Source organism: Homarus americanus, unplaced genomic scaffold, assembly GCF_018991925.1.
Source record: "Homarus americanus isolate GMGI-L3 unplaced genomic scaffold, GMGI_Hamer_2.0 scaffold11150, whole genome shotgun sequence".
In the NCBI taxonomy this organism is placed as follows: Eukaryota; Metazoa; Arthropoda; class Malacostraca; order Decapoda; family Nephropidae; genus Homarus; species Homarus americanus.
In genome coordinates this window covers 2,527,842-2,544,162 of record NW_024720555.1, presented here as the reverse complement: position 1 = coordinate 2,544,162, position 16,321 = coordinate 2,527,842, and the positions used below count along the sequence as shown (strand labels likewise).

The 16,321-nt window shown below is 48.0% G+C and overlaps 1 protein-coding gene across 3 annotated transcripts in view; it reads right to left on the bottom strand.

Annotated features, from left to right (window-relative positions):
* The window catches only part of LOC121860615 (clavesin-2-like), a 62,783-nt gene that overhangs the window by 16,942 nt on the left and 29,520 nt on the right, over positions 1-16,321 (bottom strand). The window contains exon 1 of one of the 3 annotated variants that reach the window (XM_042357840.1): positions 6,512-6,720. The exons of 1 other annotated variant lie outside the window; for it this stretch is intronic. The gene's annotated coding sequence lies outside the window, so the exon portion shown is untranslated. Of the gene's footprint in view, positions 1-2,587; positions 2,609-6,511; positions 6,721-16,321 lie in introns of those variants that run through there. One more of the 3 variants, XM_042357842.1, reaches the window with a different exon arrangement.

Sequence of the window (16,321 nt, the reverse complement as noted above, 5' to 3'; positions counted from 1 at the left end):
TCGTGGGGGAAATCCCTGGCAGCTGCTTCACCTTGATGCAGGTCTTTCCCCCAAACACGCCTCGAGAGGATAATATTTCAAGATAAAGTTCTGGACTGGATTACGATATGTTTTAATGCACCAGAAATGCGATAAACTTTTTTAATTTTTTCTCTTCCTAATCTCTCGCCCTTCGTTTCCTCCTCTTCCCAACTTCTCCCTTAACTCCTTCTCTCTCTCTCTCTCTCTATTATTATTATTATCGTCTCATTACTTCCCGATTTTGAGACCAATTTTTTACACGGATCAAGAGACATAACAAACTAATCCATCCACACACACCTGATATTAAAGCGTGCCATGGGTACGAGAAATCACTTTATTCATGCATTAATTGCAGCAAATTTCAGCCCTACACACGAGCTACTCCATGAGTGTGTGTGACGTGTCTTAGACGTGTGTTGGGCTGTGAAGGTCGATTTAAGAACACGTAGTGGTTGTGAGAATAGACACACCAACATCACCTAGTGTGTGTGTGTGTGTGTGTGTACCAGTCATAGGCAGTGAGGCATATATTGATATTAAGATAAAAATAGGACACGTGAAGGAGCGAGCATGGAGGACTCGAGGCGGAACGGCTGGCGTCACATGGTGGGAGGAACCTTCATATGTTCACTTGTCATTGTAAGTTATACAATGTTAGTGAGTTGACGCATCTGTTGCGTCATAGTGGGAGGCGTAAAAAGAATAATGTTGTGTGGTGGTCTTGTCCACACATATATACTGTACAAGGTTCTCTGGTATGATTTACACTTTATATTAAACATAAAAAAGTAAAGAATTTTCTTATTTTTTCAAGTGCTACACCAACAACTGCCCCTCGTGCAGTAACATCGTACTAGCCGGTGTGTACAGTATAACCCCGCTTAACCATCTTGTATGTTCTGTTGACATTATGGGTTTTTACAAAATTTCAATATGTTCTTCACTATTCCCGGGTTCGTGCAGATTTACAGCAGTCCATTGTGTCGTGTCGGACAGACAGCACCAACTCCTTGCCTGCCTCTAGGATAAAACTGTTAGCCATCCGTACCAGAGACGCGACCTTCAACTGACGTGAAACAAAAATTGAGGTACTATCTGGATAAACCGTTGTTAACCCGGCCAGGGAGGTGTGGTGTGTGGTGTTGTAGGCCAAGGACTGATTTTATGGAACACGCTCCGTGACGCCGCCAGGGGTGAGGATCAGCTTGTCTGTAGAGGCGTCGCGTGGCTTTGGTCTCCACCCAGATCATGTGATGTTGACGGGTTGTTACTGTTGTGAGGCAGTACTGCATACGTGTTCTGGCCGAGTACACACGCACACACGTCAACATTTAAAACTTAAGCGACGGATAACAGCGTGTCTACTTGACTTCAGTGACTCAACTTTCCATTTACCTTAATATAAATAACATTATAGACGTATTAGTTTACACGAGAGCCACCACAATTAATGCAGTATTTACCTGAGATATGATACAGGAGGAAACTGTGAGTCAGTGTTAGTAAATATTACATGTATTAACTTAGGATTATTACACGGAAACACTACATGGTCCCACAAGTGAACCGTTACTGGAGAATACAACTGTAGCAGTGTATTGTTCTACTGTATTGGTGAGTGTATACAGCCAGCAGTGTGATGTATTGTTGCCACCTACTGTACTGTATATAGTTGTATCATGGTGTGTACAGTCGCCTGAGGCAGTGTGGGGAGTAACTCCTTAAGACTATCTCACTGAATTAAACTGGGCGTCAAGCACCTAGTTACCATGTTGCTGTCTGTGTTTACGTGTGTCTGAGGGGGCAACAACAAGACTCCACCCTTCCCCCTGGGGTGACTCATCCACCACCATTTGGTGTGGTCTGGGCGGGTCGGGAAATATTAACATGTTTTACGGTCAGTTTGTCTCGGTAAAAGAGAGGTAACTGGTCCAATGGGCCCTGGTCCTAATAGGTCTCAACCTAACCTAACCTAACCTAACCATTAGGACTGGGGTTCGATCGGTGAGTAGTCTTCAGTAAGATAAATGAACATCATCATCACAAGCTGGTCGCCTCGATGAGAGTGAGGGACTGGTACAAGGGCAATCATCTCACCCGTTAATAACATCCTGTTCAGGTTAAGGTCGGTTACGGTATTTAGATTAACTTGGATTAAATAAAGTTGGATTAGCTAAGGTTAAATTACTTCTACCGAGGTTAAGTATGTAGTGGCATTTTGTCAGAGAATCTACGTCATTACCTGGCGTCCACCGTCACCTGTGCACAGCTGTTCACCTAACTACCTCCCCCATCACCTCGCTGGCCACTGTGTCAACCCCGCTAACCCCCACCCATCATCTCCCACCACGGGGTATCACTCCCACACACACACACACATACGGACACACCAAGGGCGAGGCTCTCCCAGGTAGTGGGTTAGGATTACCGCCCAGTGTAGTGTGTTGGTGGCGGGTTGTCTACTACACACAGGGTCGGGAACTGCCACGCCAGCCTCCCACCTGGTGTGTGTGTTTTATTGTACACGGCACAATCGCCGACACAACCCTTAGTGTCAACAAACCAATAACTCCTCCGTCCATGTCGTACACGTTCCACTGCGGCATCGTTTGTTAGCGAGTCTCCTGGTGACGGTGAGCAGCACGTACTGTACCCGGGCTGGTGATAAAGTACACTGCGGCGGTGAGCTCACGTGAACAGGACCGAGTCACGTGACTGCGTCGTTTCAACACCGAGGACGGCAGATAACACCTTCCGTTCACAACCGTAAACAAACATACCTGTATTATGTTTTTCCCACTAACATATACACGAAGGCACCTGCGTCATTGTTTACCTCAGCTAACGCCATATTTGTCAACACAACTCCGTCAACCTTTACTGATGTACTTACTAACACACGGGTTATTATGGGTGGAGATCCCGGGGAAGTTTGTATCAAGAAAACATGATGATTCGTGACCGTGAGAGGGAGAGGCGGAGGAGTGTGGTGAGGGAGGGCCAGGTGTGAGCAGCAGCTGCGCCCCTCCCCTCCCCCTCCACACACACACACACACACTCCTTCCTTCACTACCTCCCTCCTCCTCTTCTCCACACTTCCCCAGATCCCCCTTCACCCCTTCATCCCTCAGCTCCCCCCTCTCTCCTCTAAACACCCTGAGTCCCCCCTTCCCCTATTCTCCACAGTCCTCCCCACCCCACTATTCCTGTCAGTTGTTGGTATAAAAGAGCTACAGTGATGAATAGCAGGAGAAAAACTTAGTTTTAAAGTGTACTGTATGTATGCGTATTGGTGGCGTGCGTGTTGTGATAAGGCGTGGTTACTGCAATACATACTTGCTACCGGCCATGGGTAGAGAAAACAGAGACACGTGTGTGTGGGTTGCTGCTACATGACGTGGGTTACCACAGAGTGAGACACAAGAGACAAGCCGTGGGTGACGATAGTAAGTAGGGTAGGTGACACTACACACGTGACGTCAGGGATCAGCTGATGTTTGTTTACGGACGGCGACCTCGACCTGCCGTCACCACGACTGTTGTCCACATTAACCAAAGTAGTCCTCTCCTGTGCTCTTGCCCCGACCTGCCGTCACCACGACTGTTCTCCACATTAACCAAAGTAGTCCTCTCCTGTGCTCTTGCCCCGACCTGCCGTCACCACGACTGTTCTCCACATTAACCAAAGTAGTCCTCTCTTGCCCTGACCTGCCGTCACCACGGCTGTTCTCCACATTAACCAAAGTAGTCCTCTCCTGTGCTCTTGCCCCGACCTGCCGTCACCACGGCTGTTCTCCACATTAACCAAAGTAGTCCTCCTGTGCTCTTGCCCGACCTGCCGTCACCACGGCTGTTCTCCACATTAACCAAAGTAGTCCTCTCCTGTGCTCTTGCCCCGACCTGCCGTCACCACGGCTGTTCTCCACATTAACCAAAGTAGTCCTCTCCTGTGTTTGCCCCGACCTGCCGTCACCACGACTGTCTCCACATTAACCAAAGTAGTCCTCTCCGTGCTTCCGACCTGACCTCACCACGGCTGTTCTCCACATTAACCAAAGTAGTCCTCTCCTGTGCTTCTTGCCCCGACCTGCCGTCACCACGGCTGTTCTCCACATTAACCAAAGTAGTCCTCTCCTGTGCTTTTGCCCCGACCTGCCGTCACCACGGCTGTTCTCCACATTAACCAAAGTAGTCCTCTCCTGTGCTCTGTCCCGACCTGCCGTCACCACGGCTGTTCTCCACATTAACCAAAGTAGTCCTCTCCTGTGTCTTGCCCCGACCTGCCGTCACCACGGCTGTTCTCCACATTAACCAAAGTAGTCCTCTCCTGTGCTTCTGCCCCGACCTGCCGTCACCACGACTGCCCACATTAACCAAAGTAGTCCTCTCCTGTGCTCTTGTATTTACAAACATTTATACTCCACTCCAGATATGGCATTGTGATCTCCTGAAGATTAGACACCCCAGCTTCTTTCACCTCATATAATTAAACACTCCCAAACCTAACCTAACTTGACCTAACCATCCCGTAGTAGCATTGGGGTGTCTGTTTAATTAATCATCAGGTGAAATAAGTTGTAGGTGCACAATGTTCAGGTGACTCTAATCTTTTATAATCTGTTTAAGCTTCATCACTTAAATAGAAAGTTGTAATGCGGAAAAAGTTGTCTTTCAAGGTGAAGGTGAGGGATCCACTGAATGTAAACATGTGTGTCGTGACGTGAGTGTTGGTAGAGGCAAGAGACATACGTGGGGTACAGGGTGTGGGGCGGTACAGGGTGTGGGGCGGTACAGGGTGTGGGGCGGTACAGGGTGTGGGGCAGTACAGGGTGTGGGCGGTATAGGGCGGGGCGGTAACAGGTGTGGGGCGGTACAGGGTGTGGGGCGGTACAGGGTGTGGGGCGGTACAGGGGGTGGGCGGTACAGGGTGGGGCGGTATAGGGCGTAGGTACAGGGTGTGGGCGGTACAGGGTGTGGGCGGTACAGGTGTGGGCACAGGGTGTGGGGCGGACAGGGTGTGGGCGGTACAGGGCGTGGGGCGGTACAGGGTGTGGGCGGTCACAGGGTGTGGGGCGGTACAGGGTGTGGGGCGGCACAGGGCGTGGGCGGTACAGGGCGTGGGGCGGTACAGGGTGTGGGGCGGTAAGGTGGGGCGGTACAGGGGTACAGGGTGTGGGGCGGTACAGGTGGGGCGGTACAGGGTGTGGGGCGGTATAGGGCGTGGGGCGGTACAGGGTGTGGGGCGGCAGGGTGTGGGGCGGTACAGGGTGTGGGCGGTATAGGGTGTGGGCGGTACAGGGTGTGGGGCGGTACAGGGTGTGGGGCGGTATAGGCGTGGGGCAGTACAGGGTGTGGGGCGGTACAGGGTGTAGGCCACTATAAGGTGTGGGGCGGTAAAGGATGTGGGTCACTAGAGGGCGTGGGGCGGTGCAGGGTGTGGGTCACTGGTGCGGCGGTGTGTGGGTCACTGGGGCGGAACAGGGTGTGGGTCACTGGGGCGGTACAGGGTGTGAGTCACTATAGGGTGAAGGGCGGTACAGGGTGTGGGTAGTGATAAGAGATAATGGGTAGGTCATTAATGGGGCTTAGAGATATATTCACGCACACACACACACACACACACACACACACACACGGACAGTACAGGTGTTATGTATGCATCGGGCTGGTGATGACGGCGCAGTACAAGACTCCGGTAAACATGTGCTCCATGAACGGTTACACCACCATAACATATCATTACTCGCTCGAGCAGAGACCATGACGCTCACTCAGACACGTACGACTGATTCAGGGAAAGCAGTTGTGTTTTTACAGGTTTGGTGAAGATATAAGATTACCTCTTGACTGTCTAACTTAATGTACAGTCCCCTTCACTAGTGCGTTTACAGGGGCTCGTCATATAAACATTCCACAGATCATTACATGGAGATATTTGTTTTAATATTGTTTTAATTTGATTCCATAATATATTTACTATTGTGAGTTTCCTTCTGTCGAAGGTAAACAAACACAGGGCTGCCACACTGCAAAAACCTGATTCACCAGTGAAGGAGACTGTACAGTACGTCTCAGTGATGGCGGCTACAATGGTGTTAAAATATGTGGTGGGATAATCTAGCGCCCCTGATCCCCTGTTACGGAGGAGAACAAATGTAAGAATCTTTGAAAATCTGTTCGTGACACTGCAAGTTATAAAAAAAACATTGTGACCAGGACAACGCTGCCAGACAGTAGACATCGGGCGCCTGAAACACGGTGGCGCCTCACCATGAGAAAATGCCCCTCCCTTCCCCACACAAACATACACACACACACCGCGAAAACGTTGCCAGATCTACGTTTTATTAACACAGGGAAGCCAAGACGCTGCCAGACGCAAGATACTACCAGGAGACCCACAGCCACAGGTCCAACCACTGACCTTGACTTACTCACTCCAGGAAACACTTGAGCTAAGGTACTCACGCCTGCAGTCACTACTCACCTGGTGATTACCTGCCGGTGATTCCAGGGGATCCTTTACCTGGTTCAGTGACTCGGCTTCCTGGGTGACAACTGGTCGACCGGGCTCTTGATGCTTCTTGTGTTGAGTGACTACAGCAGCCCGGCTCATCAGAAACCATTTAAAGAAACTTGTCAAGATCTCTACTGATCTCCTGGTGACGTGTTTTCACTATATATATTTACTGGTAATCACCAGTTCTAAACACTGCAGGATGCCAACACCACGTACACCACCGACTGTAAGGGACAACTCCGTCAGGGTACACAACACCTCCCGCAATGACCTCATGTTAAATTTGAAAAGAGGCAAGTGGCGCGACAGTCAACACGGCCACAAACCGGTAGTGGCAAGGTAGAGGGAGGGAGGGAGGGGGAAGAAGGGAGGGTTTGAGGAGAGAGCGGTTGGTTGAAGTTGGAGGGAGGAAGGGAGTTGAAAGGAAGGGGAGGGGTTGTAGGGTGGAGGGAAGAGATTGAGGAGAGAGAGAGGGGAGGTGGGAAGAGGTGGTGAGGGCCAGCCAGGATAATACCATGGACCCTGCACAGGATCCAGGCGCCGTGTCTGAAAAGAGGAGCACGAGGGTGGGGGGGGACCAGGGAGAGAGAGAGAGCGTGTGTGTGTGTGTGTAAGAAAGGTGGTGTTTGTGTGAGAAAGGGGAGTGCTTGTGTGTTGGTGTTGAAAAGAGGGAGTGTTTGTGTGTGAGAGGAGTGTTTGTGTGTGAGAGGGAGTGTTTGTGTGTGAGAGGGAGTGTTTGTGAGAGGAGTTTGTGTGAGAGGGAGTGTTTGTGTGTGAGAGGGAGTGTGTAGAGAGGTTTGTGTGAGAGAGTCTGTGTGAGAGGGTGTGTGTGAGAGGGAGTGTTTGTGTGTGAGAGGGAGTGTTTGTGTGTGAGAGGGGGTTTGTGTGTGAGAGGGAGGTTTGTGTGAGAGGGAGTGTTTGTGTGTGAGGGAGTTGTGTGTGAGAGGGAGGTTTGTGTGTGAGAGGGAGTGTTTGTGTGTGAGAGGGTATTAAAGGTTTAGCCCACAGCAGAAAAAGAGATTTACGGACAATATTTTCTTGTCACTGTCAGGGTTTAAGGGTAAGAGAGGGCGTGTTCCTCCTATACCGCTTTACTGTGACCAAGGGTGACCTGAGCTCTTCCCCGACAGGTAAACACTGGAGGAGGTCACTTTATAATGGTTACTTCCCTACAGGTGTGTGTGTGTGTGTGGCGGCAATGAATATACCTAACTGTCGGAATCATAAAAAGAGACTTCACTTGACACACAAACACACCACACCACACACACACACACACACACACACACACACACACACACAAGCCGGGAGCGTAACAAAACCGCTTATGAGTCACAGTCGACCATCCTGGAGTGGTAAAACTTCTACCTCCTCCCTCCCTCTCTGTATGTGTGTCCCTCACCTTCATGCATGGTGGGTCCCTCACCTTCCCCTAAGCCTAAGCTTCACCTCCGTACCTGTCTGAGTGTCTGTCTTTTGGCTGTGTCTCCGTCTCACTTTGTACCTTCCTGTGTCTGTGTGTGTGTGTGTGTGTGTGTGTGTGTGTGTGTGTGTGTGTGTGTGATGATGGTCGGGAAGTATAAGTGAGCAGAGCAGGGATGTGTGGCTGTGCACAGATGTGTCTGTATATGTGCACAAGTGTGTGTGTGTGTGTGTGTGTGTGTGTGTGTGTGTGTGTGTGTGTGTGTGTGTGTGTGTGTGTGTGTGTGCGTGCGTTCGTACGTGAAAGTGAGTTAAACAGGATCTTGTGTGAACTGCAGTTGACTCCAGTTTATGGTTTACATTGAAGCTCCTGAACACAATACACATTTTAATAGGACATTTTCACTGTATATTCGTGCCTGTGTGTGTGTGTGTGTGTGTGTGTGTGTGTGTGTGTGTGTGTGTGTGTGTGTGTGTGTGTGTGTGTGTGTGTGTGAAGATGTTTCCAGTGTGTGGCTGCGGGGCTCAAGGTTAACATGATACTGATTTTGAGGCCTAAACACACACACACACACACACACACACACACTAACTCACTGATATGATCCCCTAAGATAATGTAGCGTTATCAAGCACCAAGAGTTAGTTGCCTGGTGGTGAGGTGGTCGTGGGTGACAGGTTACCACTCAGCCCACCACCCAGCCCACCACCCAGGTCACCACCCAGGTCGCTACCCAGCCCACCAACCATATGTCCCATATGATAAAATTCCACCAATAAAATAATGAACTCGGCGAAATCCCGTCACATTAGCGTTAGATTAGATTAGCACTAGGTTAGGTTCGGTTAAATTTACACTACGTTAGGTTAGGTTAGATTAACGTTAGGTTAGGTTAGGTTAGGTTAATCTTTATGTGACAAACTGGGGTGGATATTATTTAAGTGATCCAGGTAACAGGCCCCAACCTGTCACAGACTTTACCCCCATGTGTAACGGAGGAAGAAAATGTCTCTCTTTCAAATACAGATTAAGACTCCGGCGCTCGTAATAAGATAAGACATTGTAGCTCGTTAGGCACCAATTAGTGTCGCTCGTTCCTTCCAGGGCCAGTCACCCCACGCAGCGAGGCCCCGGGGTGAAGTGTGTTTTTTAACGCAAATATTTTACATTCAGGGAGAAGTAACTGACTCATTAATGGGATCACCCCAAGAATTTCTACCCCAGCTTATTTCACCGAAAAATTAACCACCCTAGAACTTTCTCTGGACATGAGGTGAGGGAAGCTAACCTAATCTAACGCTAACTTTACGTAACGTAACGCAAACCTAACCTAACGCAAAATAATAATAATAATAAAACTAATAACAACAATAAAATAATAATAATAATAATAATAATAATAATAATAATAACAACAACAAAATACTCGACAGTCAGCCTCTAGGACTCGTACAAAAATAAGCTTCCTCGCCACCACCGTCGTGAAGGTAGATGTGGTGACGGCCGTGGAGGTGGAAAATACCTCCATGGTCGTGGGTTTCCCTACAGGTGTACGGTGGAGGTCGTGGTGCCAGAGGTCCACCGAGTGTGGTGTCAACTCTCACACCCCGAGTCCCATAACCTCACTGTGACGACGCCTCACTCTGGACGCTCGCTACACAAGTCTTGTGTCAGTTAGTATGGACAGCCGCTGGTATCAGTAATGTCACGTTCATCGATTGTCATCACTATCACCTGGGATAAACACTTGGCTCAGTAACATCACGTATCGATTTAATATTATCTACATCATCATCAGCAGCAGTAACAGTATTTTAGAAGCAGCTGCAGCACTACTGTAGGAGGGAGGGGCAGCAGCTGCAACACTACTGTAGGAGGGAGGGGCAGCAGCTGCAACACTGCTGTAGGAGGGAGGGGCAGCAGCTGCAACACTACTGTAGGAGGGAGGGGCAGTAACTGCAACACTACTGTAGGAGGGAGGGGCAGCAACTGCAACACTACTGTAGGGAGGGAGGGCAGCAACTGCAACACTACTGTAGGAGGGAGGGCAGCAACTGCAGCACTACTGTAGGAGGGAGGGGCAGCAGCTGCAGCACTACTGTAGGAGGGAGGCAGCTGCAACACTACTGTAGAGGGGACAGCAGCTGCAACACTGCTGTAGGGAGGGAGGCAGCAGCTGCAACACTCTGTAGGAGGGAGGGGCAGCAGCTGCAACACTACTGTAGGGAGGGAGGGCAGCAACTGCAACACTACTGTAGGAGGGAGGGGCAGCAACTGCAACACTACTGTAGAGGGAGGGGCAGCAACTGCAATACACTAGGAGGGAGGCAGCAACTGCAACACTACTGTAGCATGAGGAGGGAGGGCGGCTCTGTGTGCCTCAGGACATCACGTGAGAGCCGGAGCTCAAGACGCCCTTGCGGTCACCTGCCGCAGTGACCACAAGGCCGTCTACCCTCCCTCTCTCACCATGACCTACCATCACCATCATCCATCATCATCTGTCATCGCCATCATCATTCATCATGTCATCACCAACATCATCATTATCTGTCATCACCATCATCATCATTATCTATCACCACCATGACCCACCATGACCACCACCATGCACCGTCACCATCATGCACCATCACCACCACCATGCACCGTCACCACCATGACCCACCATCACCACCACCATGCACCGTCTCCAACAGCATCTCAAGTTAAAATTAAATCTCCATCACCTGCTAATACAATAAACGTTGTCACCACTTAACACCACACTACCACCACCTGCTACCACCATCACCACCACCATTACCTACCACCACCACCACCTGCTACCACCATCACCACCACCATCACCTACCACCACCATCACCTGCTACCACCATCACAAGTATCAGACGCCAGGAGAGAGAAAAAAAAAAAAAGAGAGAGAGAGAGAGAGAGAGGCTGGTGGGCGTCACCTCGGGGAAATGTCACCACCACTGTATTATTAACCAGTGTATCACCCATCCCCTTACCCCTGTCACCATACCCTCACCATACTCCACACCCACACACTACGCCATCCATACTCACACCACACGCCACACCAGCCTAAACACTGTTCTCCTCACCTTACACCACACGTCGCAACACACTACACCACACACACTATCCTCCCCACCCCTCACTCCCATCCCCCCACCCGCCCCCCCTTACCTACCAAACAACTCACGCCATCCACACCTCACCACACCCACACACACCACACACCCTCACCTGTCTCACTTGCCCTCCCCTCACCATGCTGCTAGCCCCCCAGCAGGCACAAAACCCTCAAGTATTTTTTAGGTAAGCCTCTTTTGATGGAACACGGACAGTTACACCATCTGTTGAACCCCCGGACAGTTACACCATCTGTTGAACCCCCGGACAGTTACACCATCTGTTGAACCCCCGGACAGTTACACCATCTGTTGAACCCCCGGACAGTTACACCATCTGTTGAACCCCCGGACAGTTACACCATCTGTTGAACCCCCGGACAGTTACACCATCTGTTGAACCCCCGGACAGTTACACCATCTGTTGAACCCCCGGACAGTTACCTTTACACCAAAGACCAGACGAAGCCGGTTTAATTTACAAATTGCTCTTTTTTTAACCTACCTTCCGGTGATGTTAGGTCGGGGGGGGGGGTTGAAGGGTCAGGGTGAATTTTCTTGTGGCCAGACATATATACTGACCATTTTAGTCTAAAAACAACAACGACGACAACAACGATGTAAACGGGGGCGCCGGTGGGGAGAGCCGTACCGCTCTTGCCTCGCAAGCTAGATGTCGTGGGTTCGATTCCCGGGCCGGCGGAAGTTGTTTGGACACTCTTCCTAGTCCCCTTGGCCCTGTTCACCTAACAGCACAGTAGGTACCAGCTGTAAATCGAAAGCTGCGAATTCGTATTCAGGGACAAGTTGTTGGAGCTTCCAATAACTTGCTAAGACATAAACCACTGACTCTTCAGGCTTCTACGCCCTTAACTCATGAGACAAAAGGCAAGCATGAACTTAGCATGCTTCTCTGTTGGGCGCTGTAAACGCTTCACCTTACACAGGCTGTAGCGGGGTGCCCCCCTCCAAAAAAATGACGTAAACGCCAACAATCACAACAACAATTCCTGTCCCTGCTGCAGTAAGTTACCCCTACCTATCCTATGCTTCGTCACCCCTCCCCCTCCCCCCCCCCACCCTCCCCACCCCTCCCTCCCCCACCCCTCCCCTGACCATAACATACTCAACTAAATATTCTCTCTCTTGGGAATGTTATAAACCCTTACTATAATAAAACCAACACCGGCACGAACACTAAACATCGCCTGGCGTTACCGTAATGACGACCTTATTCGCCCGCCTTCTGTCGGTAATATATGGTGATAGTAATGGCATTTTAAGTTGCCTTCATGCAGTGATTTACCTGCCTGACGGAGTAGTGACTGAAGGTGTGGCAATCACTTTCCCGCCGTGGCCCCAATACCTAGCACAGGGTCAGCCAGTCTCTCCCTTAAGTATATATCATAACGGCCATATACATTATGTAGTTAAGGTTTATATATACACTCGTTAAGTATATATAATAACCATCTACGGCCATATACATTATGTAGTTAAGGTTTATATATACACTCGATAAGTATATATAATAACCATCTACGGCCGCCTTATACATTATGTAGTTAAGGTTTATATATACACTCGTTAAGTATATATAATAACCATCTACGGCCATATACATTATGTAGTTAAGGTTTATATATACATTCCTTTGGATCTATATTGAATACCTTTTTGCATGTCTTCTAAAATAACATCTACTGTCGTTCGTTTCTGATATGTTCCTTTTATATTTAATCTATTTAAATTAATTATTCAATTTATTTCTCTGAGGTTTATTTTAATATTTCTCTGTTCAGCTTTATTAATTCTGTAGAAAAACATAAGAAAATAAGGAGTCTGCAATAGGCCAGTTGGCCTGTGCATGGCAGCTCCTGTCGAGAGTTACTACCACTCTCGATCATCCATGAATCTATCTAGCCTCCTTTTAAAACTTTCCAGCGTTCCCGCACTTACTACAAAGTTGCTAAGCTTGTTCCACTCGTCCACCACCCTATTTGTGAACCAGTTCCTTCCTATCTCCCTCCTAAACCTACACTTATCCAACTTAAATCCGTTGCCCCGAGTCCTATCCTGCTCGGATACTATAAGAACTTTATCTATATCGCCTTTATTGATTCCTTTCACCCACTTAAATACTTCTACCATATCTCCCCGCACTCTTCGTCTTTCTAGGGAATGCAAGTTTAGTTTCTTTAACCTATCTTGATATGGAAGGTTTCTAAGTCCCGGAATCATTTTCGCCATTCTTCGCTGCACCGACTCCAGTGAATTTATATCCATTCTATAATAGGGGCACCAGAACTGAACAGCATAATCGAGGTGCGGCCTGACTAGCGCAAGATGTAGTTGCAATAAGACCTCTGCACTCTTATCACTTACACTTCTAGATATAAAACCTAATACTCTGTTTGCCTTATTTCGAACATTATAGCACTGTTTTCTAGGCCGTAGGTCCGGGCTTACAAGTACCCCTAAGTCTCTTTCACAAGTCGACTTCTCTAGGTTGATGTTGTTAAGGCTGTATACATTGACAGTATTTGTTCTTCCATTATTAAGTACGCTGCACTTGCTGATGTTGAATTTCATTTGCCATTTTTCTGACCACTCCTGCAGTTTATGTAAATCCTCCTGTAGTGCATTTGCATCCTGCCCTGAATTAATCTGCCGCCCTATTTTGGTGTCATCCGCAAACTTGCATATGTCACTGCTGATCCCAGTATCTTGGTCGTTTATGTAGACTATGAACAAGAGTGGGCCCAGTACTGACCCCTGGGGAACTCCATTTATTTTCTTATATCTATCAATGTAAAGTCAACTACAGCATATATATATATATATATATATATATATATATATATATATATATTTTTTTTTAATAATTGTTTCCTTGAGGCATCGAAAACATTGTTGGTATTTATTTATTTATTTATGTATTTATTTGTTTATTCATTTATTTATGTTTGTTTATTATTATTTATTTTTTTGTAAGTTCGAATCTCACTTGTAGTCTAGTTCTCTGAGGTTGATTTAAGTGCCTTTATATAGTGACGAAGTGGGTGGGTGTGGGTGTGGGTTGTTGGGGGTGGGTGTGGGTGGCTGTGGGTTGGTGGGTGTGGGTAGCTGTGGGTGTAGGATCTTGTCTGTTAATCTCTAAACACACCTGAATCGGTAGACCTTCGGTAGCTTTCACAATAATGGTGTCAGTGAATGAATGAACTCGACCCTGGGATGCTGTTGGCGTCACCCAGCTCAGTGTAGTCAGCTTAATATTAGCACCTCTTACTAATACAGCCTCGTGGGTATGTTATTAGAATTTCCGTGACGATCACTTGGTAATAGTTGGTAACCCAGGCGTTGATTGGGATCCCCCCCCACCACTTGTTCACTTGATTATTTCCCAGTTGTTTTGTTTACGTGATTATTTCCCCTGCTTGTTTACTTAATTACTTCTCCCACAACAACAGTAATGATGATGATAATAATAATAATAATAATAATAATAATAATAATAACAACCCTTTACTACTACTGCAACTACTTTAGGTCCCAACACACTCCAGGTTGTAGAATCCACTAAGCTCCTCGGCGTCACCATAGACAACAAACTAAATTGGAAACCACACGTCAGTGAAGTTGTCAAGTCCTCCAGTTTCCGTCTCCACCTCCTCCGCCGACTCACGTCCCTCGGAGTTCCTGTACCCGAGCTCCTCAGTGTTTACACAACATTCATACTTCCCAAGCTCACCTATGCCTCCTCCACCTCGTCTTCCTCCCTAAATGCCACACAACGTAAACACCTATAAAAAGTGCAAAAGAGGGCATGCAAGATTATTCTCTCCCCTTCCTACTCCACATATCAAGAAGCGCTCAACACACTGACCCTTTTGACTCTCACTGACCATCACCACGACCTCATCTGCAAATTTGGTAAGAAGCTTCTGCACCATCCTCGACACCGGCTCCTACTACCACCTGAGATCCCTAGCCCGAGAATTGCTGTTCGACACCACAACCGCATCCAGCCCATACGTGCACGAACTGATCGCTATAAGAACAGCCCAGTCCCAACCATTGTAAAAATTATCAATAACTTGTAATAAACCAGTGTATTCACTCCCAGTAAATCCTACTTCTTGCACTGTCACTATGTTGAAATGCCCTGTAGTTTGAGCTTTCCCCATCTAGTTATTATATATCTTATTTGTATCACTTATGTTACTTGTATATTATTTGTAAATCGAAACCCATTCCCCAATTATGTAACTGTATATTTTCAGCCTTCTGGCTGCTATGCTCTTTCAATATACCGTTAATTATTATTATTATTATTACTTCAGACACTCATTATTTAGCTAACTGTGAGGAGAGAGGTGCGGCAACTGTGAGGGATGGAGAGGTGCGGCTCAGTGGTGGTCATGAGGGAAGGCGTCATGCAGGGCTTCTCATGACGTGACACTATGCATGACACCCGCCCTCTTGACTTCGTAAACGTGACACCTCGCATGACGCCGTAACCAGCATGTGACACTAACAGTTTCTCACTGAATGATGATGAGGATAATATTAATAATAGTGCTACTACTACAAATACTACTACTAATAATAATAATAATAATTGGACGGTGAGAATTTCCAACATAGGACTTCAAACACATCCAACGAAGCCCGTATTGACGTCAGTGCTCGAAGATTCTGGACACGGGGATAGTGAGCCTTCTTCGACATCAGGATTTTTGATCCCCTGGCCGCATGTCACCGTAACTTAGCTCTCGATGCTGCACACAAGAGGAACAAGAACAACAAGATAAGGGCATACGGGGAGAGAATTCAGAACGTTGATCAAGGCAGCTTCACTCCTCTTGTGTTCACAACCTCTGGTGGGATGGGACCAAGTGCAAGATGCTTCTATGCCAGATTCGCGGAGGTGCTATCCGAACAGAAGCAGCAGCCCAGAAGTTATGTTACAGCCTGGATGAGATGTCGACTGTCCTTGTCTCTCCTTAGGTCGGCTTTGCTCTGCCTCAGGGGAACGAGAGCATCGGCCCCAAAGCCGACAACAGTTGCAGATATTGACTATGAGGCTACAGTCACTGAATGACGCACAGATCTGCGGCCCAACTAACTCAACACAACTAGGATAGCTACTTATGTATTAGGATATTTAATATTAAGGTAATAAAATGGCGGCGAAGGTATGGCTATCGGGGAAGA